Genomic DNA, 18392 nt, shown 5'->3' on the forward strand with positions numbered 1-18392 from the left:
ATCTTATTCTCCTCAAATTAATGTATCAACTTGTTCCATTGCCCCAAGAAATAATTGTACCTCGAAAGGGCTTTGTTGATATGAATGGAATTCTTACTAGGAGAAAAAGTCGACTTCGATCAGATTCGGGATCATGAACCTAGGTATCCATGAGTGTCTACTCGGAATGGATTGGTTTAAATATAAGGATGCCCACGTTCATTGTGAAAAGGGCCAAGTCCTTTTCCAAACTCTGAAGGGAAATTGGTTACAAATTCCAGGAGAGGCTGGAAAGCCAAAAATTCAATTCGCTAAAAGCATCTCGGATTAAAAAGGCAGTTAGAAAGGGACTACCTGTCTACTTAATTAAGCTCAATAAGTTAGGTTAGAAGTAGGAGTCTAGTAAATAACCTTCATGGCTAAAGGTATACACGGATGTAATTCCTGAAGAGTTAACAGAACTCCCGCTTCAAAGAGAAGTAGATCATGAGATCAAGCTAGTAATAGGAGCTGCGCCAATTGCAAAGAGACCCTATAGAATGTCTATACCGGAAGAAATTGAGCAAAAGGAATCTCAGTAGAGCCGGCCTAAGTCAGAAATGTTCTAGGATGGCCAAATACCAACAACTGTCAAAGAAATACGCAGCTTTCTTGGATTGACAAGATGGTATAGGGTCTTCATTAAAAACTATGCTTTGATTGCAGCACCTTTGACAGACTTACTGAAGAAGCAAACGTCCATTGCATGGTCAACTACCGAACAAACTAGCTTTGATAGATTGAAGCAAAGTTTGGTAACAGCACCAATCCTAAAACTTCTAAACCACAATAAGGAGCTCGAGGTAGTAACTGATGCTAGCATTCTTGCCTTGGGGTGTGTACTTATGCAGGAAGGTCATCCAGTAGCATACTCTTCAAGGAAATTGAAGTGTCATGGAAAGAATTATGCCACGCATGATCTGGAATTACTAGCTGGCATCCATGCTCTAAAGCTTTGGAGACACTACTTGTTGGGTAACAAGTTTACTCTAGTAACCGATCATAAGACTCTCAAATGGATTTTTACCCAGAACGAGCTCAACATGAGACAACGTCGGTGGATTGAAGTATTGGAGAAATACGATTTTGAAATCAAGTACCGACCAGGAAAGGAGAATGTAGTTGCCGATGCACTCAGTCGCAAGGCATTCCTAAATTCCCTAATCTTGTAGAATCCATCAACGACCAGTTCTCTAGCTACAAAAGTATATATGCCCAACAACCCTATACTTGAACTAGCTAGAGAGGAAGTATGCCATGATTTGGCCTACCAAACAATGATAAAGGAAATATCTACCAAGGAGCAGAATCAGAAGTTGCAAGCTAAGTATTAGAAATTTTCCATTGATAATGGACTTGTCTACTACAGAACAAGGCATGTATACCAGCAAACCAGTCACTTAAGCAGAAGATATTGTGCAAAGCTCATGATTTCCCTTTCTCGGGACATCCAAGCTGCAAAGGATAGACAGAAGGCATACATAGATTTGAAGTGTCAAGATAGAATATTTGTGGAAGGAAACATGGTCTTCATTCACGTATGCCCAAAGAAGAGTTCTCTATCCCTAGGAGATTGCAAGAAGCTAAGTCCAAGGTATTGTGGACCATACAAGATCCTCAAGTGCTTAAGACCTAATGCGTATAGACTGCAACTCCCTGAGAACCTAAGGGTTCATAATGCATTCCATATCAGTCTATTGAAGAAGTATATACCTAATCCTAACCATTTACTTGATTACCAACAAGTTGTAATGCCTAGTCAAGGAGTCCTTGAACTAAGGCCTGATAGGATCCTAGATGTTAGGGAGAGAAAACTGAGATCCAGAACCTTGAGAGAATGCCTCGTCTAATGGAAAGATTATCTCGAGGAGGATGCCCCTTGGGTAGATGAGGGCACTCTCAACCACCAATATTCCAATTTATCTCGAGATGAGGACATCTCGATTCCTCCAAGGGGGAGAGAATGTGACATTCCCGATTTCTAGGCACGCATTCCTCACATGAACCTCTACTTAATAGGAGGTCATTAATTGAATAAAGGCAAAAAAAAAAAATTAAAAAAAAATTATCACTCTCTCCTCCAGCCGACTGTCGTGCTGGAGGAGAAGGGAATACCAAGAGCTATTAAGCTCCTTTTTGCTGGAGCTCGCAAGGGGATGAAGGCATGCATGATGCCACGTGGGGGAGGGAGGACCCCCTCCCCCTCACCTATTTAAGTGGTATGGGATAGCCAGGGAAAGAGGCTGCCGTGAAGAGGCTGCCATAAAGGAGGCTGCCACGAAGGAGGGGCCGTAAAGGAGGCTGCCGTAAAGGAGGCTGCAGTGAAGGAGGGGGCCGTGAAGAGGTTGCCGTAAAGGAGGCTGCCATGAAGGAGGGGGCCGTGAAGAAGGCGGCCGTGAAGGGGGAGGCCATGAAGGAGGAGGCGGCCGTGAGGGAGGAGAGGGGGGGATGATGCAGCATTAGCCGTCCCCGTATTACAATTCCTATTGTCATGGAGGTCAGTTGAGGGGAGGGGAGAGCCAGAACGCCGCAGTCTGAGAGGATTGTGGAAAGGGGTGAGAAGGGGGGAGTCGTGGTGAATCTGAGAGGTCATGAGGCTGCTGAAGATCGTCGTGGGGTGGAGGAGGAAGTCCGTAGAAGAGCGCCAGCTGCCGCCTGATTCGTGAAGCCGCCGGCTGATGACGGACGTCACCAGCTCTGCATATATTCGACCACCATACTCTCATCCACGTGGTTTAACGAGAGAAGCTTCAAGAAGCTTCTTGAAAGCTTCTAAGGGGGCTTTCATAAGCCCCCTTCCTAAGTGATCTTTACACCCCCTTTTTCTTGGAATCTAAGCCCCCCCTTCCCTATTGCCTCTCATGCGAGTTTTTATAACCACCCTGGAATTTAAGCCCCCTTTTACATACCTTACATCCTCGGGAATTGAACACTTTCCCTTGTATTCCCCATAAGCTCACATTGCCCGGGTTCCTTTAAAACCCCCTTTCCTATTGCCCTCTCAGGTGGGTTTCTATTACCCCGGGTTTTAAGCATTTTTTTTTCTCTTAGACACAATAGCTGGGGTTTTCAAAAACCCTTCCCTTAGCATTTCCACAATCCCATTCCCGTGGATTTTTTTTCCCCCACACAAGTTCTTTTAAAGACTTCCTATGGACTTTTATAAGCCCTTTCTAAGGGGGCTTCCTTAACCCCCATTCCCGCAAGACTCCCATAAGTCCATTCCTAGCCCCCGGGATTTTAAAAGAAGAAGAAGAAACTCTTAAAGCCTCTATTCTTGCAAGGCCCATTTGCAAGAGCCCTTTCCGCGAACACCCTCGTAAGGCCTCAATTTTTGAAACTCCATTCATAAAATCCCCATTTCCAAGAACTTTGTAGGAGCTCCATTTCCACAAACCAAGTTCCAACCCCGCAAGGCCTTCTGTAAGCCAAATCTTGCAAGCCGGTACTTCTTCAAGGATCTGTACTTCAAAGGGGATTTTCGCGTAAGAGAGAGACGGGCCAAGATCATAAGACTGCAAGCCAAGGCAAAAAGTTCGAAATCCATGAAGGCTAACCGAAGATCGAATTCACGATGGGCCCTAAAAAAAAAGTCACAAGGCGCGCCTGCGGAAGGATCTTCTCCTAGTATTTATGTGGATATTTCACGGAGTCCACAAGTCCAGGTTTTATCTATTTGGATTCCACACAAAAGTATTGAGTTAGTCACGATAACTTCATGGATTAGGAAGCACTCATGCATGTTCAAATTCAACTAGTCAAGTTAAATGCAATTGAAAAATGAATTGGCTATTTGAACATTTACTAGAATTAGCTCAAGATATGAAAATTGGTCATTGGTACGTTCAATGGAATGAATGAAAAGAACATAAGGTGTCTATGCATTTTTAGGACCTTACCAGTAAGTTTCCTTTTGTGCATTCAAAAGTGACGAGCCTAGGTCAACTGTTGCCTCATTACAAGGTTGAAATTATTGAGGTACACCTTTTTACTAGGCATGGAAAGATTAATGGCATGTCACATTTTTTTATAAATCTTCTTGGTAATGATTCATTAAGGAAGTCGTTATCACCCGTAGGAAATAGCAAAGCATGGGAATAATTCTAAGGGCTGCATTAAATAGGTTAACTCTAGCTTCAATTGGCATAAAACTCATTTAACTACGTGTAGTTAGGAAAGGATTGCATGTTGCACACTCATCGCACGTAAGAATTTCATTCATTCAGTGTACGAATATTTCTTTCAGAAATGTAGTTAGAGAAAGGCTGCACGGTTCATTTTAACATAAAACCCTAAAAGCTTAGTAGCATGAATCGTGAATCCAGGTCCTAGTAGGATCAATGGAAGTTATGTGAATTTTAGCAGGTGCTTGGTCTTAACAAGAGTAGTTAGGGATTGCGAATCTAGAGGAAATGAATCGCGTGCTTACGTGAGTTATGACGTAATGCAACTAGTTTTTCCCCTCTTAAATCAAGACAATATCTTTAGGAATGGCTCGTCCTTGCCGTAAGACAAGTAAATGGGTTTACCCAAAACACCTAAACCGCAAAGCACTCATTTAGGATGGTTAAATCGATACAATATACTCCAAGTGCTAGCTAGGGTTTAGCACATTAAGGACTTGACCTAGTTTCACGCACCTGTTACCAAGATGAACCCTTAAACCAAAGGTCCTATCCACATTCACGGAATGTAGGGCACAATTGGACGCTCATGCATAAAACGATCTAAGGTTTCTACCCTAAGGATCACTCGTTCAAATGATGAAACTCGAATTGAGTTGGAATTCCTAGGACCGAATGTTGTCGGCCTAGTGTAATTAGGAATGGGTTGGGTAAGAAGAAACCCTAAACCCTACTTCTCGTCTGGAGATAATTCCGTGACCAGAAAACACCATTCAATGGGTGAAATGATCCCATGGAATAGATGCGACACTTGTGCAAAAAGTTGCAACATCGCATAGACTTGTGATTTGTTCACAAGAGAGTTTTGCCATTTCTTGAAATGAGGTTGGCAAGTTCTTATGCAAGTTTAACTTGCAAGAGGATGAGTAATCATCCTGTTACATCACCTTTCTTGGGGAATAATTGCCAAGTAAAGGGAAGTTAGGTATTTGCTTGGAAGAAAATGATCAATCAATAAATTGGAGCAACATGGTCGTCAGGATTTACTGTTAATAAAACCTAAGGTATTGGTTAAGTTGGGTTAACAGGGTATGGCCCTGACCCAAGGACAATAGGGTGAACAAAAAAACCCTTGGGGATGTTGCCAAGTCGCAATTGATCCCGGATCGAATGCTGGATGCATTCTGAGAGAAGGATTCACTCCTTAGAAATTGGCCAAATAAACGACCACTGGAATTGATTGTGCTTGTAACAGTTTAGAAAGCACTGTTTGCATTGTTTGCTCAAGGAACTAAAGGATGAAAAGATATCTAAAGCTTCAGGTTGAAGGCCTGAAGGGAGAGGCAGCTTCAGTTACCCCCGACTGCCTGCCTGACCCTAACCAAGGGGGTTGTTGACCGCGCCGGGAACGTGGACCAAACCCGCTTCGAGAGGTCTTTCCATTGAGCTCTACTTGGAGCAGGAGGCTGCTTGGGTGCCAGAGGGGGCTGTGGCCATAAATCCCTCGCCTTTCGGGTCCTGCACAAGAGGCTAACAGACTCGAGATTGGATCTCGAGGCCCGCATACTAGTCTATGGACGGAAGCTTGGAATAGTGATCCCTGGCGGATTACTGGATAGCCTTCAGGCAGATTATGGACAGGCCTACGGGCGGAACTCCTTGTATTTCAAAGATAAAATGATGAAATGTAAAAAAAAGAACTTGCTTGATATTTTTTTTCTATGTCACGTGATAAGATTACATGAAGGAACCAGTGTTTAACAAGATTAATTAAAGAAGCTGATTGTTATATGTCAAATTAATGTGTTAGATAATTACATAACTAAAACAAACCGAGGAAAGTGCGGAGGATGGACCATGGGTCCGTCCTACGGTTGGGTGGTCCCGGTTAGCCGGGAACTTTCCTCAAAAATCTCGAAGAATAGCGGTGTGATCATCATCATCAAAACGAATAACGAGAGCGATGACCTAGAGTTACATCTTACTCTATTTTACGTTGTTTTAGGGGAACGGAATGGGACTATGCCTTATGGCAGAGAGGTTGAGCCTTGCATCCCTCTCGTTTCCCATTCTCCTTGAACCAAGTGCAGCGTGAATCTGCTTCGGACCTGGCGTTTCTGCGTAAAGTAGTTCGCTCGGGTCTGATGCTAGTTGTTGTTAGCTAATGACCAAATCAGGAAACCCTAATTCAAGTCGATCCTAAGTGGGAATGGCCAGGATACGTCTGCTACGTGGCAGACGCAGGAAGACCTAGATCGCAAGTCTCGTAACATTCCATGGGAATGCCGGGCGGAGCTTTCTAGACATCCTTTCCAATGGACTGTTAAGACGTGTCCTGGATGATTCTAGTGGACACATTACACATTCATTATATTAGCAACTGAATTAGTAGCTCCTTGTGAAAGCGTACATATTCGAACAAGGCCTAAAGGTGTCTTTATCATAGTCAAATCTCTACTCTCAAGGACAAGATGGAACTGGTCATAGCCGAAATAAAAATATCCAAGTGAATAGATAGTATGTCTAGTAAAAGCCTCGGTAAACTCATCCACAATAGGTCCTGCACCAACATTCTGTATAGTGACCCTGTTCACTGGCTCTAAGTCTTGTATGAATCTGAGTGTCCCATTCTTCTTAGGAATTGTGATCCATCTATTAGAATATGGGGCTAAAGATGGTTCTAGAATCCCCATCCTAATCCACTCATTAAAAAGCTCCACCAATTTGGGCAAGTGAGATCTAGGCACAAGAATAGGCCGTAGATTCCAAGGGACATACGGAATGGTAAAAATATCCATAGCCATCACAACCCTAGGATCAACACATTCAATCTTGTGTAGGAAAAAATAAAAAGCTCTCCATGTCTGCTATAAAGGGAGCTCTTGCTCAACCACCAAGACCCACGGACCACTTATTCCTTCAAGCATTTCAAGCAAGTATTAATGGCTACCTCTCACATAGCCGACGCGCTATCCCTCTCTATGAGTGTAGCGAGCTTACCTTGATGCTCAATTGAGTTTCTTTCTCTCTCAAGCACTCCGATAGCTCCATGATTCGTGATGAAAGCTTAAGCATCCTCAAGCCTCCTCCAAGCTCCATCCTCCATAGCCATGTACGAGATGAGAGAAGAGAAGAGAAGAGAAAAATAAGAGAGGAGATGGTGGAGGGATTCACCTCCACGATCCCTCACCCTTACGCACTCACTTCCTCACTCACTCACACTCCCTCCCTCAAGCACTCACAAGCAAGCAAACAAGAGAAGAGAAGGAGAGAAGAAGAGGAGTCCACTTTGCCACACACTAAAGAATGAGCTCTCATTCACTTTTTAAACTTTATATATATGCCCTAAAATCCCATGGGCATCCATCCCCTTTTTATATGGCCAACCGTGGTCTAGGCCCTTTTTCCCTTTGCCCTAACTTTCTAGCTTAGTCTTATCATCCATTCATAGTTACAAATTGCACATGAGGGAGCCTAGTGCTCTTTTAAAAAGATTTTGGCTGCGCCTTTATATTTAGAGGTGTGCCTTCTTACTTCTCGCTTCTTGCAAATTTCATGGTTGCATCTTGGACTCCTGGTGGTTGTTCCTATGCTTTTTGATGTCTTTCGAGTCCACTCTCTTGTAGGGCACCTTCTCCTTTTTTTTGCCTTGCCCTTTTCCTCTTGATGCCTCTTTTTTTGCTTCCTTTACTTTGTAGTAAGCATTATCCCCCTCCTAACCAAGTGCCAGTCCCATGGCACTACTGGTGGGTGGTGACTTGGACGGTGGTGCTGGGGTAGCTAGGTGGCTTTTTGAGTTTGTATACAAGCCGTGGTTGAGAATGTGTTGGAGGATTTTTACCTTTGAAATTGAATATCATGTTGGACGGATCCTTGTGTGAGGAGAGGCTAATGGGCGGATCCATCTTTGAAATTGAATATTGTGTTTGACGGATCCCTCTCCTAGCCCTCCACAATTGCCTTCTCTTGTGCTGTTCCAAATGAGCTTCTTCATTCCCTTTTTGATTGGGGCTGTTTGCATCTATCCTTGCTTTGTTGCACCTGCATGGTGACATTGTCGCATAAGATGGGGAGTGTATTGCATGGATGATGGAGCCTTTAGAGATATTGGTTGGGGCCTTTATTTATACTTGGAAAGAAAAGAAGGTACACTATGTGGGGGTGTGCTCAATTTTCCGTGTGGTGGAGTGTGCTCGTTCTAGTGGGACTGGGAGCAAGCCTGGAGGATTTAGTTTGTACATAAGAGAGATGCGGTGCATGTAGCTTAGGGTAACAAGTCTAACCGTAGGTGAGTGCTACCTCCCTTGGTATGTCATGCCCTTGATGTGCCCTAAGCATGTGTCATGGGAAATCAAAAGGGCTAGGGGGTTAGACACAAAGCCGGTTGACTGAGGCCACCAGATGCACCTAACTTGAGAACCCCTAGGTGCAATGTGACCCGTGTGCATCCTACTCTGTGTTCTTGTGATACCCTTTCCATTTTCATGTTTTGTGATTGCCTTTTCACTTGTACCTCCTTGTCTCTTTTTTTTTTGGGACAAGTTACATAGTCATGATAGAGGTTAATCTTCGTTATCAGAGTGAGGTGGAGAAGGGGGCTTGATAGATTTGTTAAGGAATTGGCAGCTTTGGAGGTACCCCTTGAGGTTTAGGTGGACTTAAAGGGTGTTACTAGAGAGGAATGAATGATTGTAGGGTTCGAAGTGGCTATCATTCATATTCTCTACAAGAGCTAAGAAAAATGAAGGTAGTAGAGCAACTCACATCATTAGTCGAGCCATTGTGCAACTATCTATAGTGTTAAGATCAAAATGGAGGACTGGGAGGCCGTGCTCCTTGTAGAGTGGTGTATTGCCTAAGTAGTATCCTAAGCAGTCTAAGGTAATTACAAGTAGTAATAAAGGCGGGGTCATGGCATGAAGAGAATTCGTTGGTGAAGTGGATTAGGGTATCATACAAATTTTCTGATGTGAAGACGAGGGCATCTTCATATATAGTATAATGAGGATTATAAATTATTGGGAAATCATAGCAACTGTGGACACTGGAGTCAAAATCCACTCCCACCTTTTGAGGGTAGGGCATAAAGGTTGGGTCATTTCGCTCAAAGGGTGGAGTGTTGCAAAAGGCCATCCAAGTGTCCATGTTGGTGTCGCAGACCCTTCTTCTCCATTTAGGTTAGCATTCATAGCCAGGCACAGACCTTGGCACTTCAAAAACCTTATTTTGCCAAAGTTCGGCATCTTCAATGACCCATAATGTGGGGTTCTGCTCTCTCGCCTCCGACCATTTCTATCCGAGCGTGCTTCCAATGTTAATCACCTCCTCCACCACTTTCATGGGCAAAACCCTATGCAAGATCTTAGGGAATTGGAAGTTAAAGTCGAACGGGCTTCTGGACATTTTTTGCATCTCCCAGATTACAAGGTGGGCATGGAAGCTTGCTAGGGCATCATCCTCACATGGTGGGATAGGTGCTTAGGGTGCCCTCACTCCATTGGCGAATGCCATTTTGTCCTTATCTCCTCCACCATTTGTTTTTTTCTTTCCTGCAATGCCACATTTCTTTCTCCGCAGGTGTCTGCGTGTTGCTGCTCTTCAGGCTGTGAGGAAGGAGGCAGTGGGACAAGATCTTCCTCGTGCAGTCCCATTTCAAAGTTGATATCCACCTCCCTCTTCTGCCTTGGCTCCTCTTGCTCTTGTTGCCAATAGGAGGTAGTGGTGTTGCTATTCCAGGCTTGGACCAACTCCCCTAGGTTGTGGCGGCATCTGTAGTCCTACTTTCAAGGCTCTGCGAGTCTTTCCCAATTTCTTTTTAATGGCCTCTATGGACTCTCCCTCCTCTGCCTGGGGTGACGTCCAATAGGGTATCCAAGAAGGCGTGTTGCTATGTTTGGAAGCTCACTTGGGTGGCCTCTACTCTGCTTTCAGTAAGTATTTTTTCTTTTTCTACTTGAGCTAGATGGCATGCCAAGTCTTTGACTATTTTTTCATTTTGGTTGGCCCATTCTTCTGCTCTCCTTTTCATATCTTCGAGGCTTTCCCCCTACCTCTAAGCTAGCAATGTCAGCCTTTGTTCTTTATCTTCCATTTCTCACCTTAGCTTTTGTTGCTCTTCTTGTGCCGAGGTAGCCTCTTGGGTTAGTTTTTCCACCTCTCTTTCGTACTTGTGAGCTCTTTTCTTCCTCAGCTCCTCCAGTTCTTCTGTGGCTTTAGTAATTTTCTCCATTTCAGCTTGCAAATCTTCATAGAGCCCCACAATCTCTTCATTGTGCCATCACAGGCATTGTATGGTCTCCGTTTTTGTTAGGGGTAAAGGTGCCTCCGCCTAGCCACCCGTGTATTACTACACTGACAATACCCACCATTGCACATTGTAGGTGGTGGGCCTACAATGTGCGCCCATCACAGTCACTTATTCTTTATTCTTTTAGTGACAGTTTGAATAAAGGAAGGCCCACCACAAATTGTGGTCATTGGAGTTTCCATTTGTGTCTCTCTCTCTTCTTGCTCTTACTCTCCGCCATAGCTCACTTCCAAGCAAGCTTTGATCCTTCTCACCTTTCAATTGGTATCAAAGCGAGGCTTTTCAACTTCTCGAGCTTGGTTCATGGCATTCTTAGCTTCCATTCAAATACCTACAACATTGGGTCTCCTTCCCGGAAGCCATAGCCAACCTTCCCGAGCTCCCGTCACTCTCCAACTTCCCGAGAACCTTCCCGGCCTATTGAGGAACCCTCAAGGTATTGCTATAGAGGTATTGAAGTGTTTTGTTAATGTTTTTCTTTAGTTCTCAGGTTGCAGTCAAACAGGGCAGCCATAGCTCAAACCCTTGGAGCTTGGATCTTGCTCCCTCTTGCATTTGAGCACTTGAGGCTTGTTGTGGGACTCCATGGGCACCCCCCAAAGCCTCCAACCACTACCATTAAGGCCATGTGGATGCACAGGAGTAGAAGAAGGGATTAGAAAATTTGAGCCATTTTTTTTGGCTATTCTTGATAGCACACTACAACAGCTCACCTACTCCTCATTGATGGCTATGTCATGCTTCTTCAGGCTTGGCAATGGTCTCTAACTTTGGTTGAAGCCTCTTTGATCATTGGCATCAGTTTTGGATCTGATTTGTACATTCCCAGGACTACTTACAGCAGTCCCACAATCATGTTATGCAGAAGTAACATTGGCATCTAATGCTATGCTTGTTTGTGCACCTCTACTTAACCGATTTGGTACCTATTGATGCCCGATTGTTTGGGGGATGCAAGGCACATGTTATGCCATCATTTTGGACTGATGTTCTTACTGAAAATGCTCCATTTTGAACAGTAAGTCACTGATGTGCCATAGTGGGCTAAAGCCTATTATCTCATGTTTGGTTAAGCCTATTGGTTTTGGCTATGTCTTTAGGATATGCAATGAAATATTGACCTTCGGGGTACGTCATCGAACTTGTATTTGGTTCTGGAATGCTTTTGAGCTTGTATTGAGCTGTGACTTGGTTTTTCTTCACTGGCATTTGGCATGCTTTGGACCGGTCTATGCCTATTGTCACTGCTTGACATTTAGGCCTCTTGCATTTATGCTTTGGTCAAATATGGATGCCACTTGGTTTGCCCATGCTTGACAGTTACTTGGATCTTCATCTTTAGATGTATTTGAGCATTTTGGATCTACTAGGCATTATATTTGGTTGTCCATTACATGCTCTTTGAATGCTTTCATGCTTATGCTTTACGGCTCTGAGATAGCTTGGGATTTATGCTCTGGATGTACCCTACTGAGATTTAGCATGTCTGATGCTATGTATTTGATGTATTAGAGCGTTGCTTGCTCTCTTTTCATTTCACTTCACTTCTAGTGGGAGCCTCTTGGTATATTTGGATGTACACAGAGTCTTATTTATAGATGAGCTTAAGCTTGTGGGACAATTACATGCATTTACTCTCTTGAGAGCTTTATGTTTGCAGTTTATCTGTAGTAGGCTGATTTGATATGACTATTGAGGTGGGCACCTATCTCTATCACAGGTTTATCAATTTTGTATGCATCTTGGATGGTTATGTATTGAGCTTGTTTCTCTATCAGTTGTGCTTGTGCTTGGTCTCTTCTCTTACCCCGAGACCCATTACATGTCTGACTTCTGGACCTATGAGATATCTCTTGCCTGACATGTTATTGGTTTGACAGTTCTTCGTACCTTCTTGCCTCACTATTGGATGTATCTTGTTACCTGGTAGTTGCAGTGACATATGTATCAGTGATTGCTTCATTTTTGTGACAGTTTTACATATTGTTGTCATTTATTATAGCAAGCTGAAATCTACAGATTTTGAGCACTTCTATGAGGGTCATGCTTACTATTTGATGTTATCTTGGTCATATTTGGTGGACAGGTGCTTCTCTTGGTGAAATCCACCATTCCAGCCAGTTTTAGCAGTGGTTTTAGTGCATTTTGTGCTAATTACAATAAACTACAATTTTACCCTTTTGCTTTGATTTCGGACAGTATGTCTAGTCATTTGAAAGATACAGCTCTCTTTAACATTGCCAAGATGAATGGTACCAACTATGGGTATTGGAAGTCCCAAATATGGCAAGTTTTGGTGCAGAAGTTGCAGATTAAACCCTTGCATTTCAAGGGTGTTAAACCTGAGGATATAGATGATGATATTTGGATGGAAGTTGATGAGCTATGAAAGTCTACCATTATCTTGTCACTCTCAGAAGAGGTCCATCATAATGTTGTTGAAGATGAGAGTCAGAGTGCATGGGATTTATGGGAGAAGATTTAGGAGCTTTATGCACAGTAGAGTCTTGCATCACAGATGTATTGGCTGAAGCAGTTAATGGACCTTCGCATGAAGAAGGGGACTCCCTTTCATCTCATTTCAGTCAATTTCATGCTATTATGAAGAGTCTATTGTCACAGGCTATTGAGTTCAAAGAAAACTTGCACCCGTTGTTTCTACTTCGCACCTTGCTTGAATCATGGGATGTATTCTGTACTGCCATATGCACGAACAAGCTTGATGGGCTAAAAATCAAAGATGTTGAGAGTGATTTATTGACTAAGGAAATCAACAGGAGAAACAATGATGCTTCCCACTCTTCACATGCATTGACTGTTAGAGGTGGCAAAAATGGCAGGCATGCTAATGATCATAAGGGCAAGGATTCTCAAAAGTCCAGGTCCAAGTCACGTGGTCGCAACAAGTCCCATGGATGGAAGTCTGATCTTACTTGAAATTATTGTGGGAAAGCACGACATATTAGGCCGCAATGCCATAAAATGCAGGATGATAAGCGCAAGGAAAAGGGAAAAGAAAAAGTACAGGAAAAGTCTTCTGAGTGCAGTATTGTACCTGCAAAGTTCACTATGAAGATAGAAGAGGTTAATATCATGCAGGCCACTGATTCAGATGATGATTACATACTTGCCGCTTCTTCATGCGATGCCTTACAGGCTTTTGAGATACATTCTATGTATACGCAGTGCTGGCTCTTGGATTCGAGTGCGTCCTTTCATGTGACACATTGTCGAGATTGGTTTCATACCTATCGTACCATGTCTAGTTCTGTGCGTCATGGTGATGACAGGTTTCTTGACATTGTGGGCATTGGAGATGTTAGGCTGCAATTTCCTTCTGGTAGTTCTTTTGTTTTGCATGATGTACACCATGTACTTGCGTTGACATGCATCCTTATGTCAACTGGACAGCTTGATGATCCATGATATTTTTTGTCTTTTGGAGACTCTGCATGGAAGATTACTCGTGGCAAGCTTGTACTTGCAAGAGGTGCCAAGTCTGGCAGCCTCTATCCCTTACTTGTATGAGGAGCTACATTGGATCGTGTTTTGTATGTGGGTTATATTCCCCATGTATCCCTTTTTCATGCTTGTTTGGGACATATGTCTCTTAAAGGAATGAAAATTCTTTGAGCTTTGTAATATCTTCAGCCTTTTGACTCTTCGCATTTTGATTCTTGTGACCATTGTTTATATGGTAGGGAGACTAGAAATACGCATAAAAAATATGGTAAGAAATGCATGGGTGAGCCCTTGGCTCTTGTGCACTCAGATTTATGTGGGCCCATGCCCTGTCAGTCAATTGGTGAGGCAAAGTACTTTGTTATTTTCATAGATGATTACTCACGTAAGGTTTGGGCTTATCCCATAAAAATAAAATCTGATGTCTTAGACACATTTCAACGTTGGCTTGCATTGGCAGATAACCAGTTTGGAAAAAGGCTCAAATGCCTAAGGTCAGATAATGGGGGTGAGTATGTATCACATGCTTTTGAGCAGTTTTGTGATGAGTGGGGTATTAAGCGTCAGTCGACTGCCTCTTATACCCCACCCTAGAATGATTCAAGAAAGGATCCATAGCATGCTTAGCCAAGCTGGCTTACTACAATACTTTTTGGTTGAGGCAGTTACTACTGTAGTGCATCTCATTAACAGGTCACCTAGTAGTGGCATAGACTTTCAGGTTGCAGAGGAGGTATGGACAAACAAGTCCCCCCTCTTATGATCATTTGCGTGTCTTTGGATGTGAGGCATTCTGCCATGTGCCCAAGGACAAACACAATAAGTTGGATCATAAAAGTGTCAAATGCATTTTCATTGGATATGGAGATGCAGGAGAGATGGGTTACCATCTATGGGATCCGCAAGCACGAAAAGTGATCCGTAGTCATGATGTCATCTTTCATGAGAACAAAATACATATGCAGCCTGAAAAAGTGGTTGAGGTACGCAGAGTTATCTTTCAGGAGGAGCCACCTGCTCTCGTTCAGCTCACCGCTCCACGGCCAACTAGATAGTGTGCAGCATCACCTGATGCTCATGGCTCAGATGTTAGACATGCTAATGTTAGACATGATGTTGGTCAGGCAGCACAGCCTAGATTGAGGTGTTCTACTAGAGATAGATGACCTCCTACTACTTTGCACCTTCTATGGATTATGTATTGGTTACAGATGTAGGAGAGCCTCTCACTTATGATGAGGCTGTGCATAGGGGTGATTGTCACTCTTGCGAGAGGGCTATATAATCTAAGCTTGACTCATTACATAAGAATCAGACTTGGGATTTAAGCAGGAACATGGTGTGCACTTTGATGAAGTCTTTTCTCCTGTGGTCAAGATGACCACCCTACTCTTAGTCTTGGCCTTGGTCACACAGCTTGACCTGGACTTGTACCAGATGGATGTCAAGATGACTTTTTTACATGGGGACTTGCATGATGAGATTTACATGGAACAGCCTAAGGGCTTTGCAGACCTTGGCAAGGAACACCTCTTGTGAAAACTAAAGAAAAGTCTATATGGCTTGAAGCAGGCACCTAGGGAATGGTACCATAAGTTTGATGTATTCATGCAGTCACAGGGCTACATCCGCAGTGCTATGGATCCGTGCTTGTACATGAAGAAAGCCCGTGATGGTTATTTACTGATTTTAGTACTCTATGTGGATGACATGCTTTTAGCAGGGACAACTCATGAGGAGCTAGACGCTCTTAAGGCTCAGCTCAAGAAGAACTTTGAGATGAAAGATCTGGGACAAACCTCTCATATACTTGGTATGCACATTACGCATAATAGATCTCATGGACTACTCTATCTGTCATCATAGAGGGAGTACATTCATAAAGTCCTTGAGCAATTTCGCATGCAGGATGTTAAGCCTATTCGTTGTCCATTACCTTCTCATGTGAATGTTTCATAGGCCGATTGTCTACAGACAAATGAGCAGAGGGCTGAGATGGCCAAGATTCCCTATGCATCAGCCGTGGGCACTCTTATGTATGCCATGATAGCCACCCATCTAGATATTGCTTTTGTAGTTGGAGTTGTGGCACGTTATATAGCTATACTTAGCAAGAAACATTGGGATGATGTGAAGGGGATCATGAGGTACCTGAAGGGCACATCAGATATGTGTCTTTGTTATGGCAGCTAGGATACAGGAGTTGTGGGGTACACTAACTTTGATTATGTAGGATACGCAGATAGTAGGAAGTCCACTTCTAGCTATGTCTTCACTTATGCTAGAGGGGCTATCTCTTGGATGTCCAGGGCGCAGAAGTGTACATCTATTTTCACTACAGAGGCCGAGTATATTGCAGACACAGAGGCTTGCAAGGAGGCTATCTGGTTAGGCCGTTTGATTGCAGACCTTGGTATGACAAATGCTATGCCTACACTGCATTTGGATTCTATGAGTACCATTCAGTTGGCCAAGAATCCGGTCTTCCATGCGAAGATGAAACATATTGAGGTGAAGTATCACTTCATTTGCGAGGTCGTTGAGGACAAGTCTATTGACCTTGTCAAGACGACTGAGTAGAATCCTGCAGACTTACTCAGAAAAGCCTCACTACCAAGCGCTTTGCCTTCCTCAAGAGATTGATGGGCATTGGATGAGATGACGTCTTTTTTCTCATCCTGTTGTACATGTGTACACGTTGTACTATCTTTTCTTTTTCTCTCTCACTGGGACAGATTCGCCTTTAAGTGGGAGGTTGTTGGGGGTAAAGGCGCCTCTACCTAGCCACCCGTGTATTACTACACGAATAGTACCCGCCATTGCACACTGTAGGTGGCGGCACCCATCACAACCACTTATTCTTTATTCTTTTAGTGACCGTTTGAATAAAGGAAGGCCCGGCCACACATTGTGGTCGTTGGAGTTCCCATTTGTGTGTTTCTCTCTTCTTGCTCTTGCTCTCCACCATAGCTCACTTCCAAGCAAGCTTCGATCCTTCTCACCTTTTAATTTCTTCGTTCAACTGCACCTTCCATTTTGCTTATGTCTCTTCCTTAGCTTGTAGCTGCTCCTTCAGCTCATTAACTTCTCTTTAGGCCATGGCTATTTGGCATGTTTTCTCCAACTGGGATGCAGTCATGGCCTCTTTTTCGGTTTCTAGCTCTGCTACTGTGATTTCTCCTCGTCTTTCTCTAATTAAGAGAGAAGATCCCTGACATATTCATCGTATTCTTTGGGTGGCCTCTCTGTTGTGGGAATGGAGGTTGTGGAGTCTCCCACCTTTTGCCTCTTTGGGTCTGGCGGCCTCGACTCAGCATCTGTTGCAGACAACCTTTTGGTTCTTACCAGAGGGGTTCCTTCTCCTACTCCTTGGCTCATTTCTTTATTCACAAAGTATTGGACCCAAGCCATTAGGTTGTTGGCATCCACCTGGGTCGTAGAACTAGGTGTGGACATGGAGATGGTGGTGGCATGCACCAAGAGAGTGAGAATGGTGGTGATTGGGGTCTTGCCCTTGCCTTCTCGCACTATAGGTGACACGAATTTTGGTACATGGGCAATTGAGCTTGGCCCTTCATCTCTAAGCGGGCTCGTGGGTTCCGGCTTGTCCTACCTGGACCACTGCTCAATGGACTTGTGTGTTGTGAGAGCCATGTCTTCCTCCTCTTTTTTTCTCAACTCCTCCTCCTCCTCTTCCTACTTACTCCTTCTTTCCTCCTCGGCCTTTTTGGATACCCTGCAAGCCTTTTGCAAGTCTACTTTCTCTTGTTTCCTCCTCTCCTCTTCCTACTTTTCTACCGCAATTTTCTTCTTCATCTTCTTAGCCTTTCCCTGGCTAGTCTACTTTTCTTGTTGCCTATTTTATTCTTCCTCAATTAGTGTCCTTTTGCTAGACTGTGCCTCCTGTTCCTGGTGAGGTGCCGACCTGCTTGGTGTTTCATCCACTTCTTCTCCTGCTCCTTCTTGCCCTTGTCCCAAGGCTTCCCTAATGGTAGCGGTGATGACCCCACCAAATCCAATGGTTGAGGCCTTTGAAGATGAACCTTTCCTTTTAGCCATAATTGTTGCGATACTCTCTAATATGGGGACATTAATATGGATCATGATGGTGTTGTATCTCTGACTAGAAAACAACATGTGCACCATCTTTGCTTGGAGTTGGACTTCAGGATCCAGAATATCCGCCAAGCTAATGCCATCATTGGTGTGGACCTTCACCTTGTCTATGTCTACAAGGCATATACGTCTCTCTTCAACTTCCTCGCTACTTTGTTTTCCAAGCCCAATGCCTTTTCCACTAGCTCTGGGGTCAATTCAATCTGCACCCGATGAGTTTCCTCTCCCTCATGCACAGTTACAGTGTCGTGGTTCCTATGGAAAGTCCGTAAAAACTCTACACAGTGGATGTAGTCTACCCCCTTGGCCTACTCCTTCCACCTATTTTTGCAGATTGCATTGCTCAATGATCTGCCTCACAGCCC

The sequence above is a fragment of the Lygodium microphyllum genome, chromosome 5 (assembly GCF_053477565.2).
Source record: "Lygodium microphyllum isolate KBCC chromosome 5, Lygodium_microphyllum_v1.1.10, whole genome shotgun sequence".
NCBI lineage: Eukaryota > Viridiplantae > Streptophyta > Polypodiopsida > Schizaeales > Lygodiaceae > Lygodium > Lygodium microphyllum.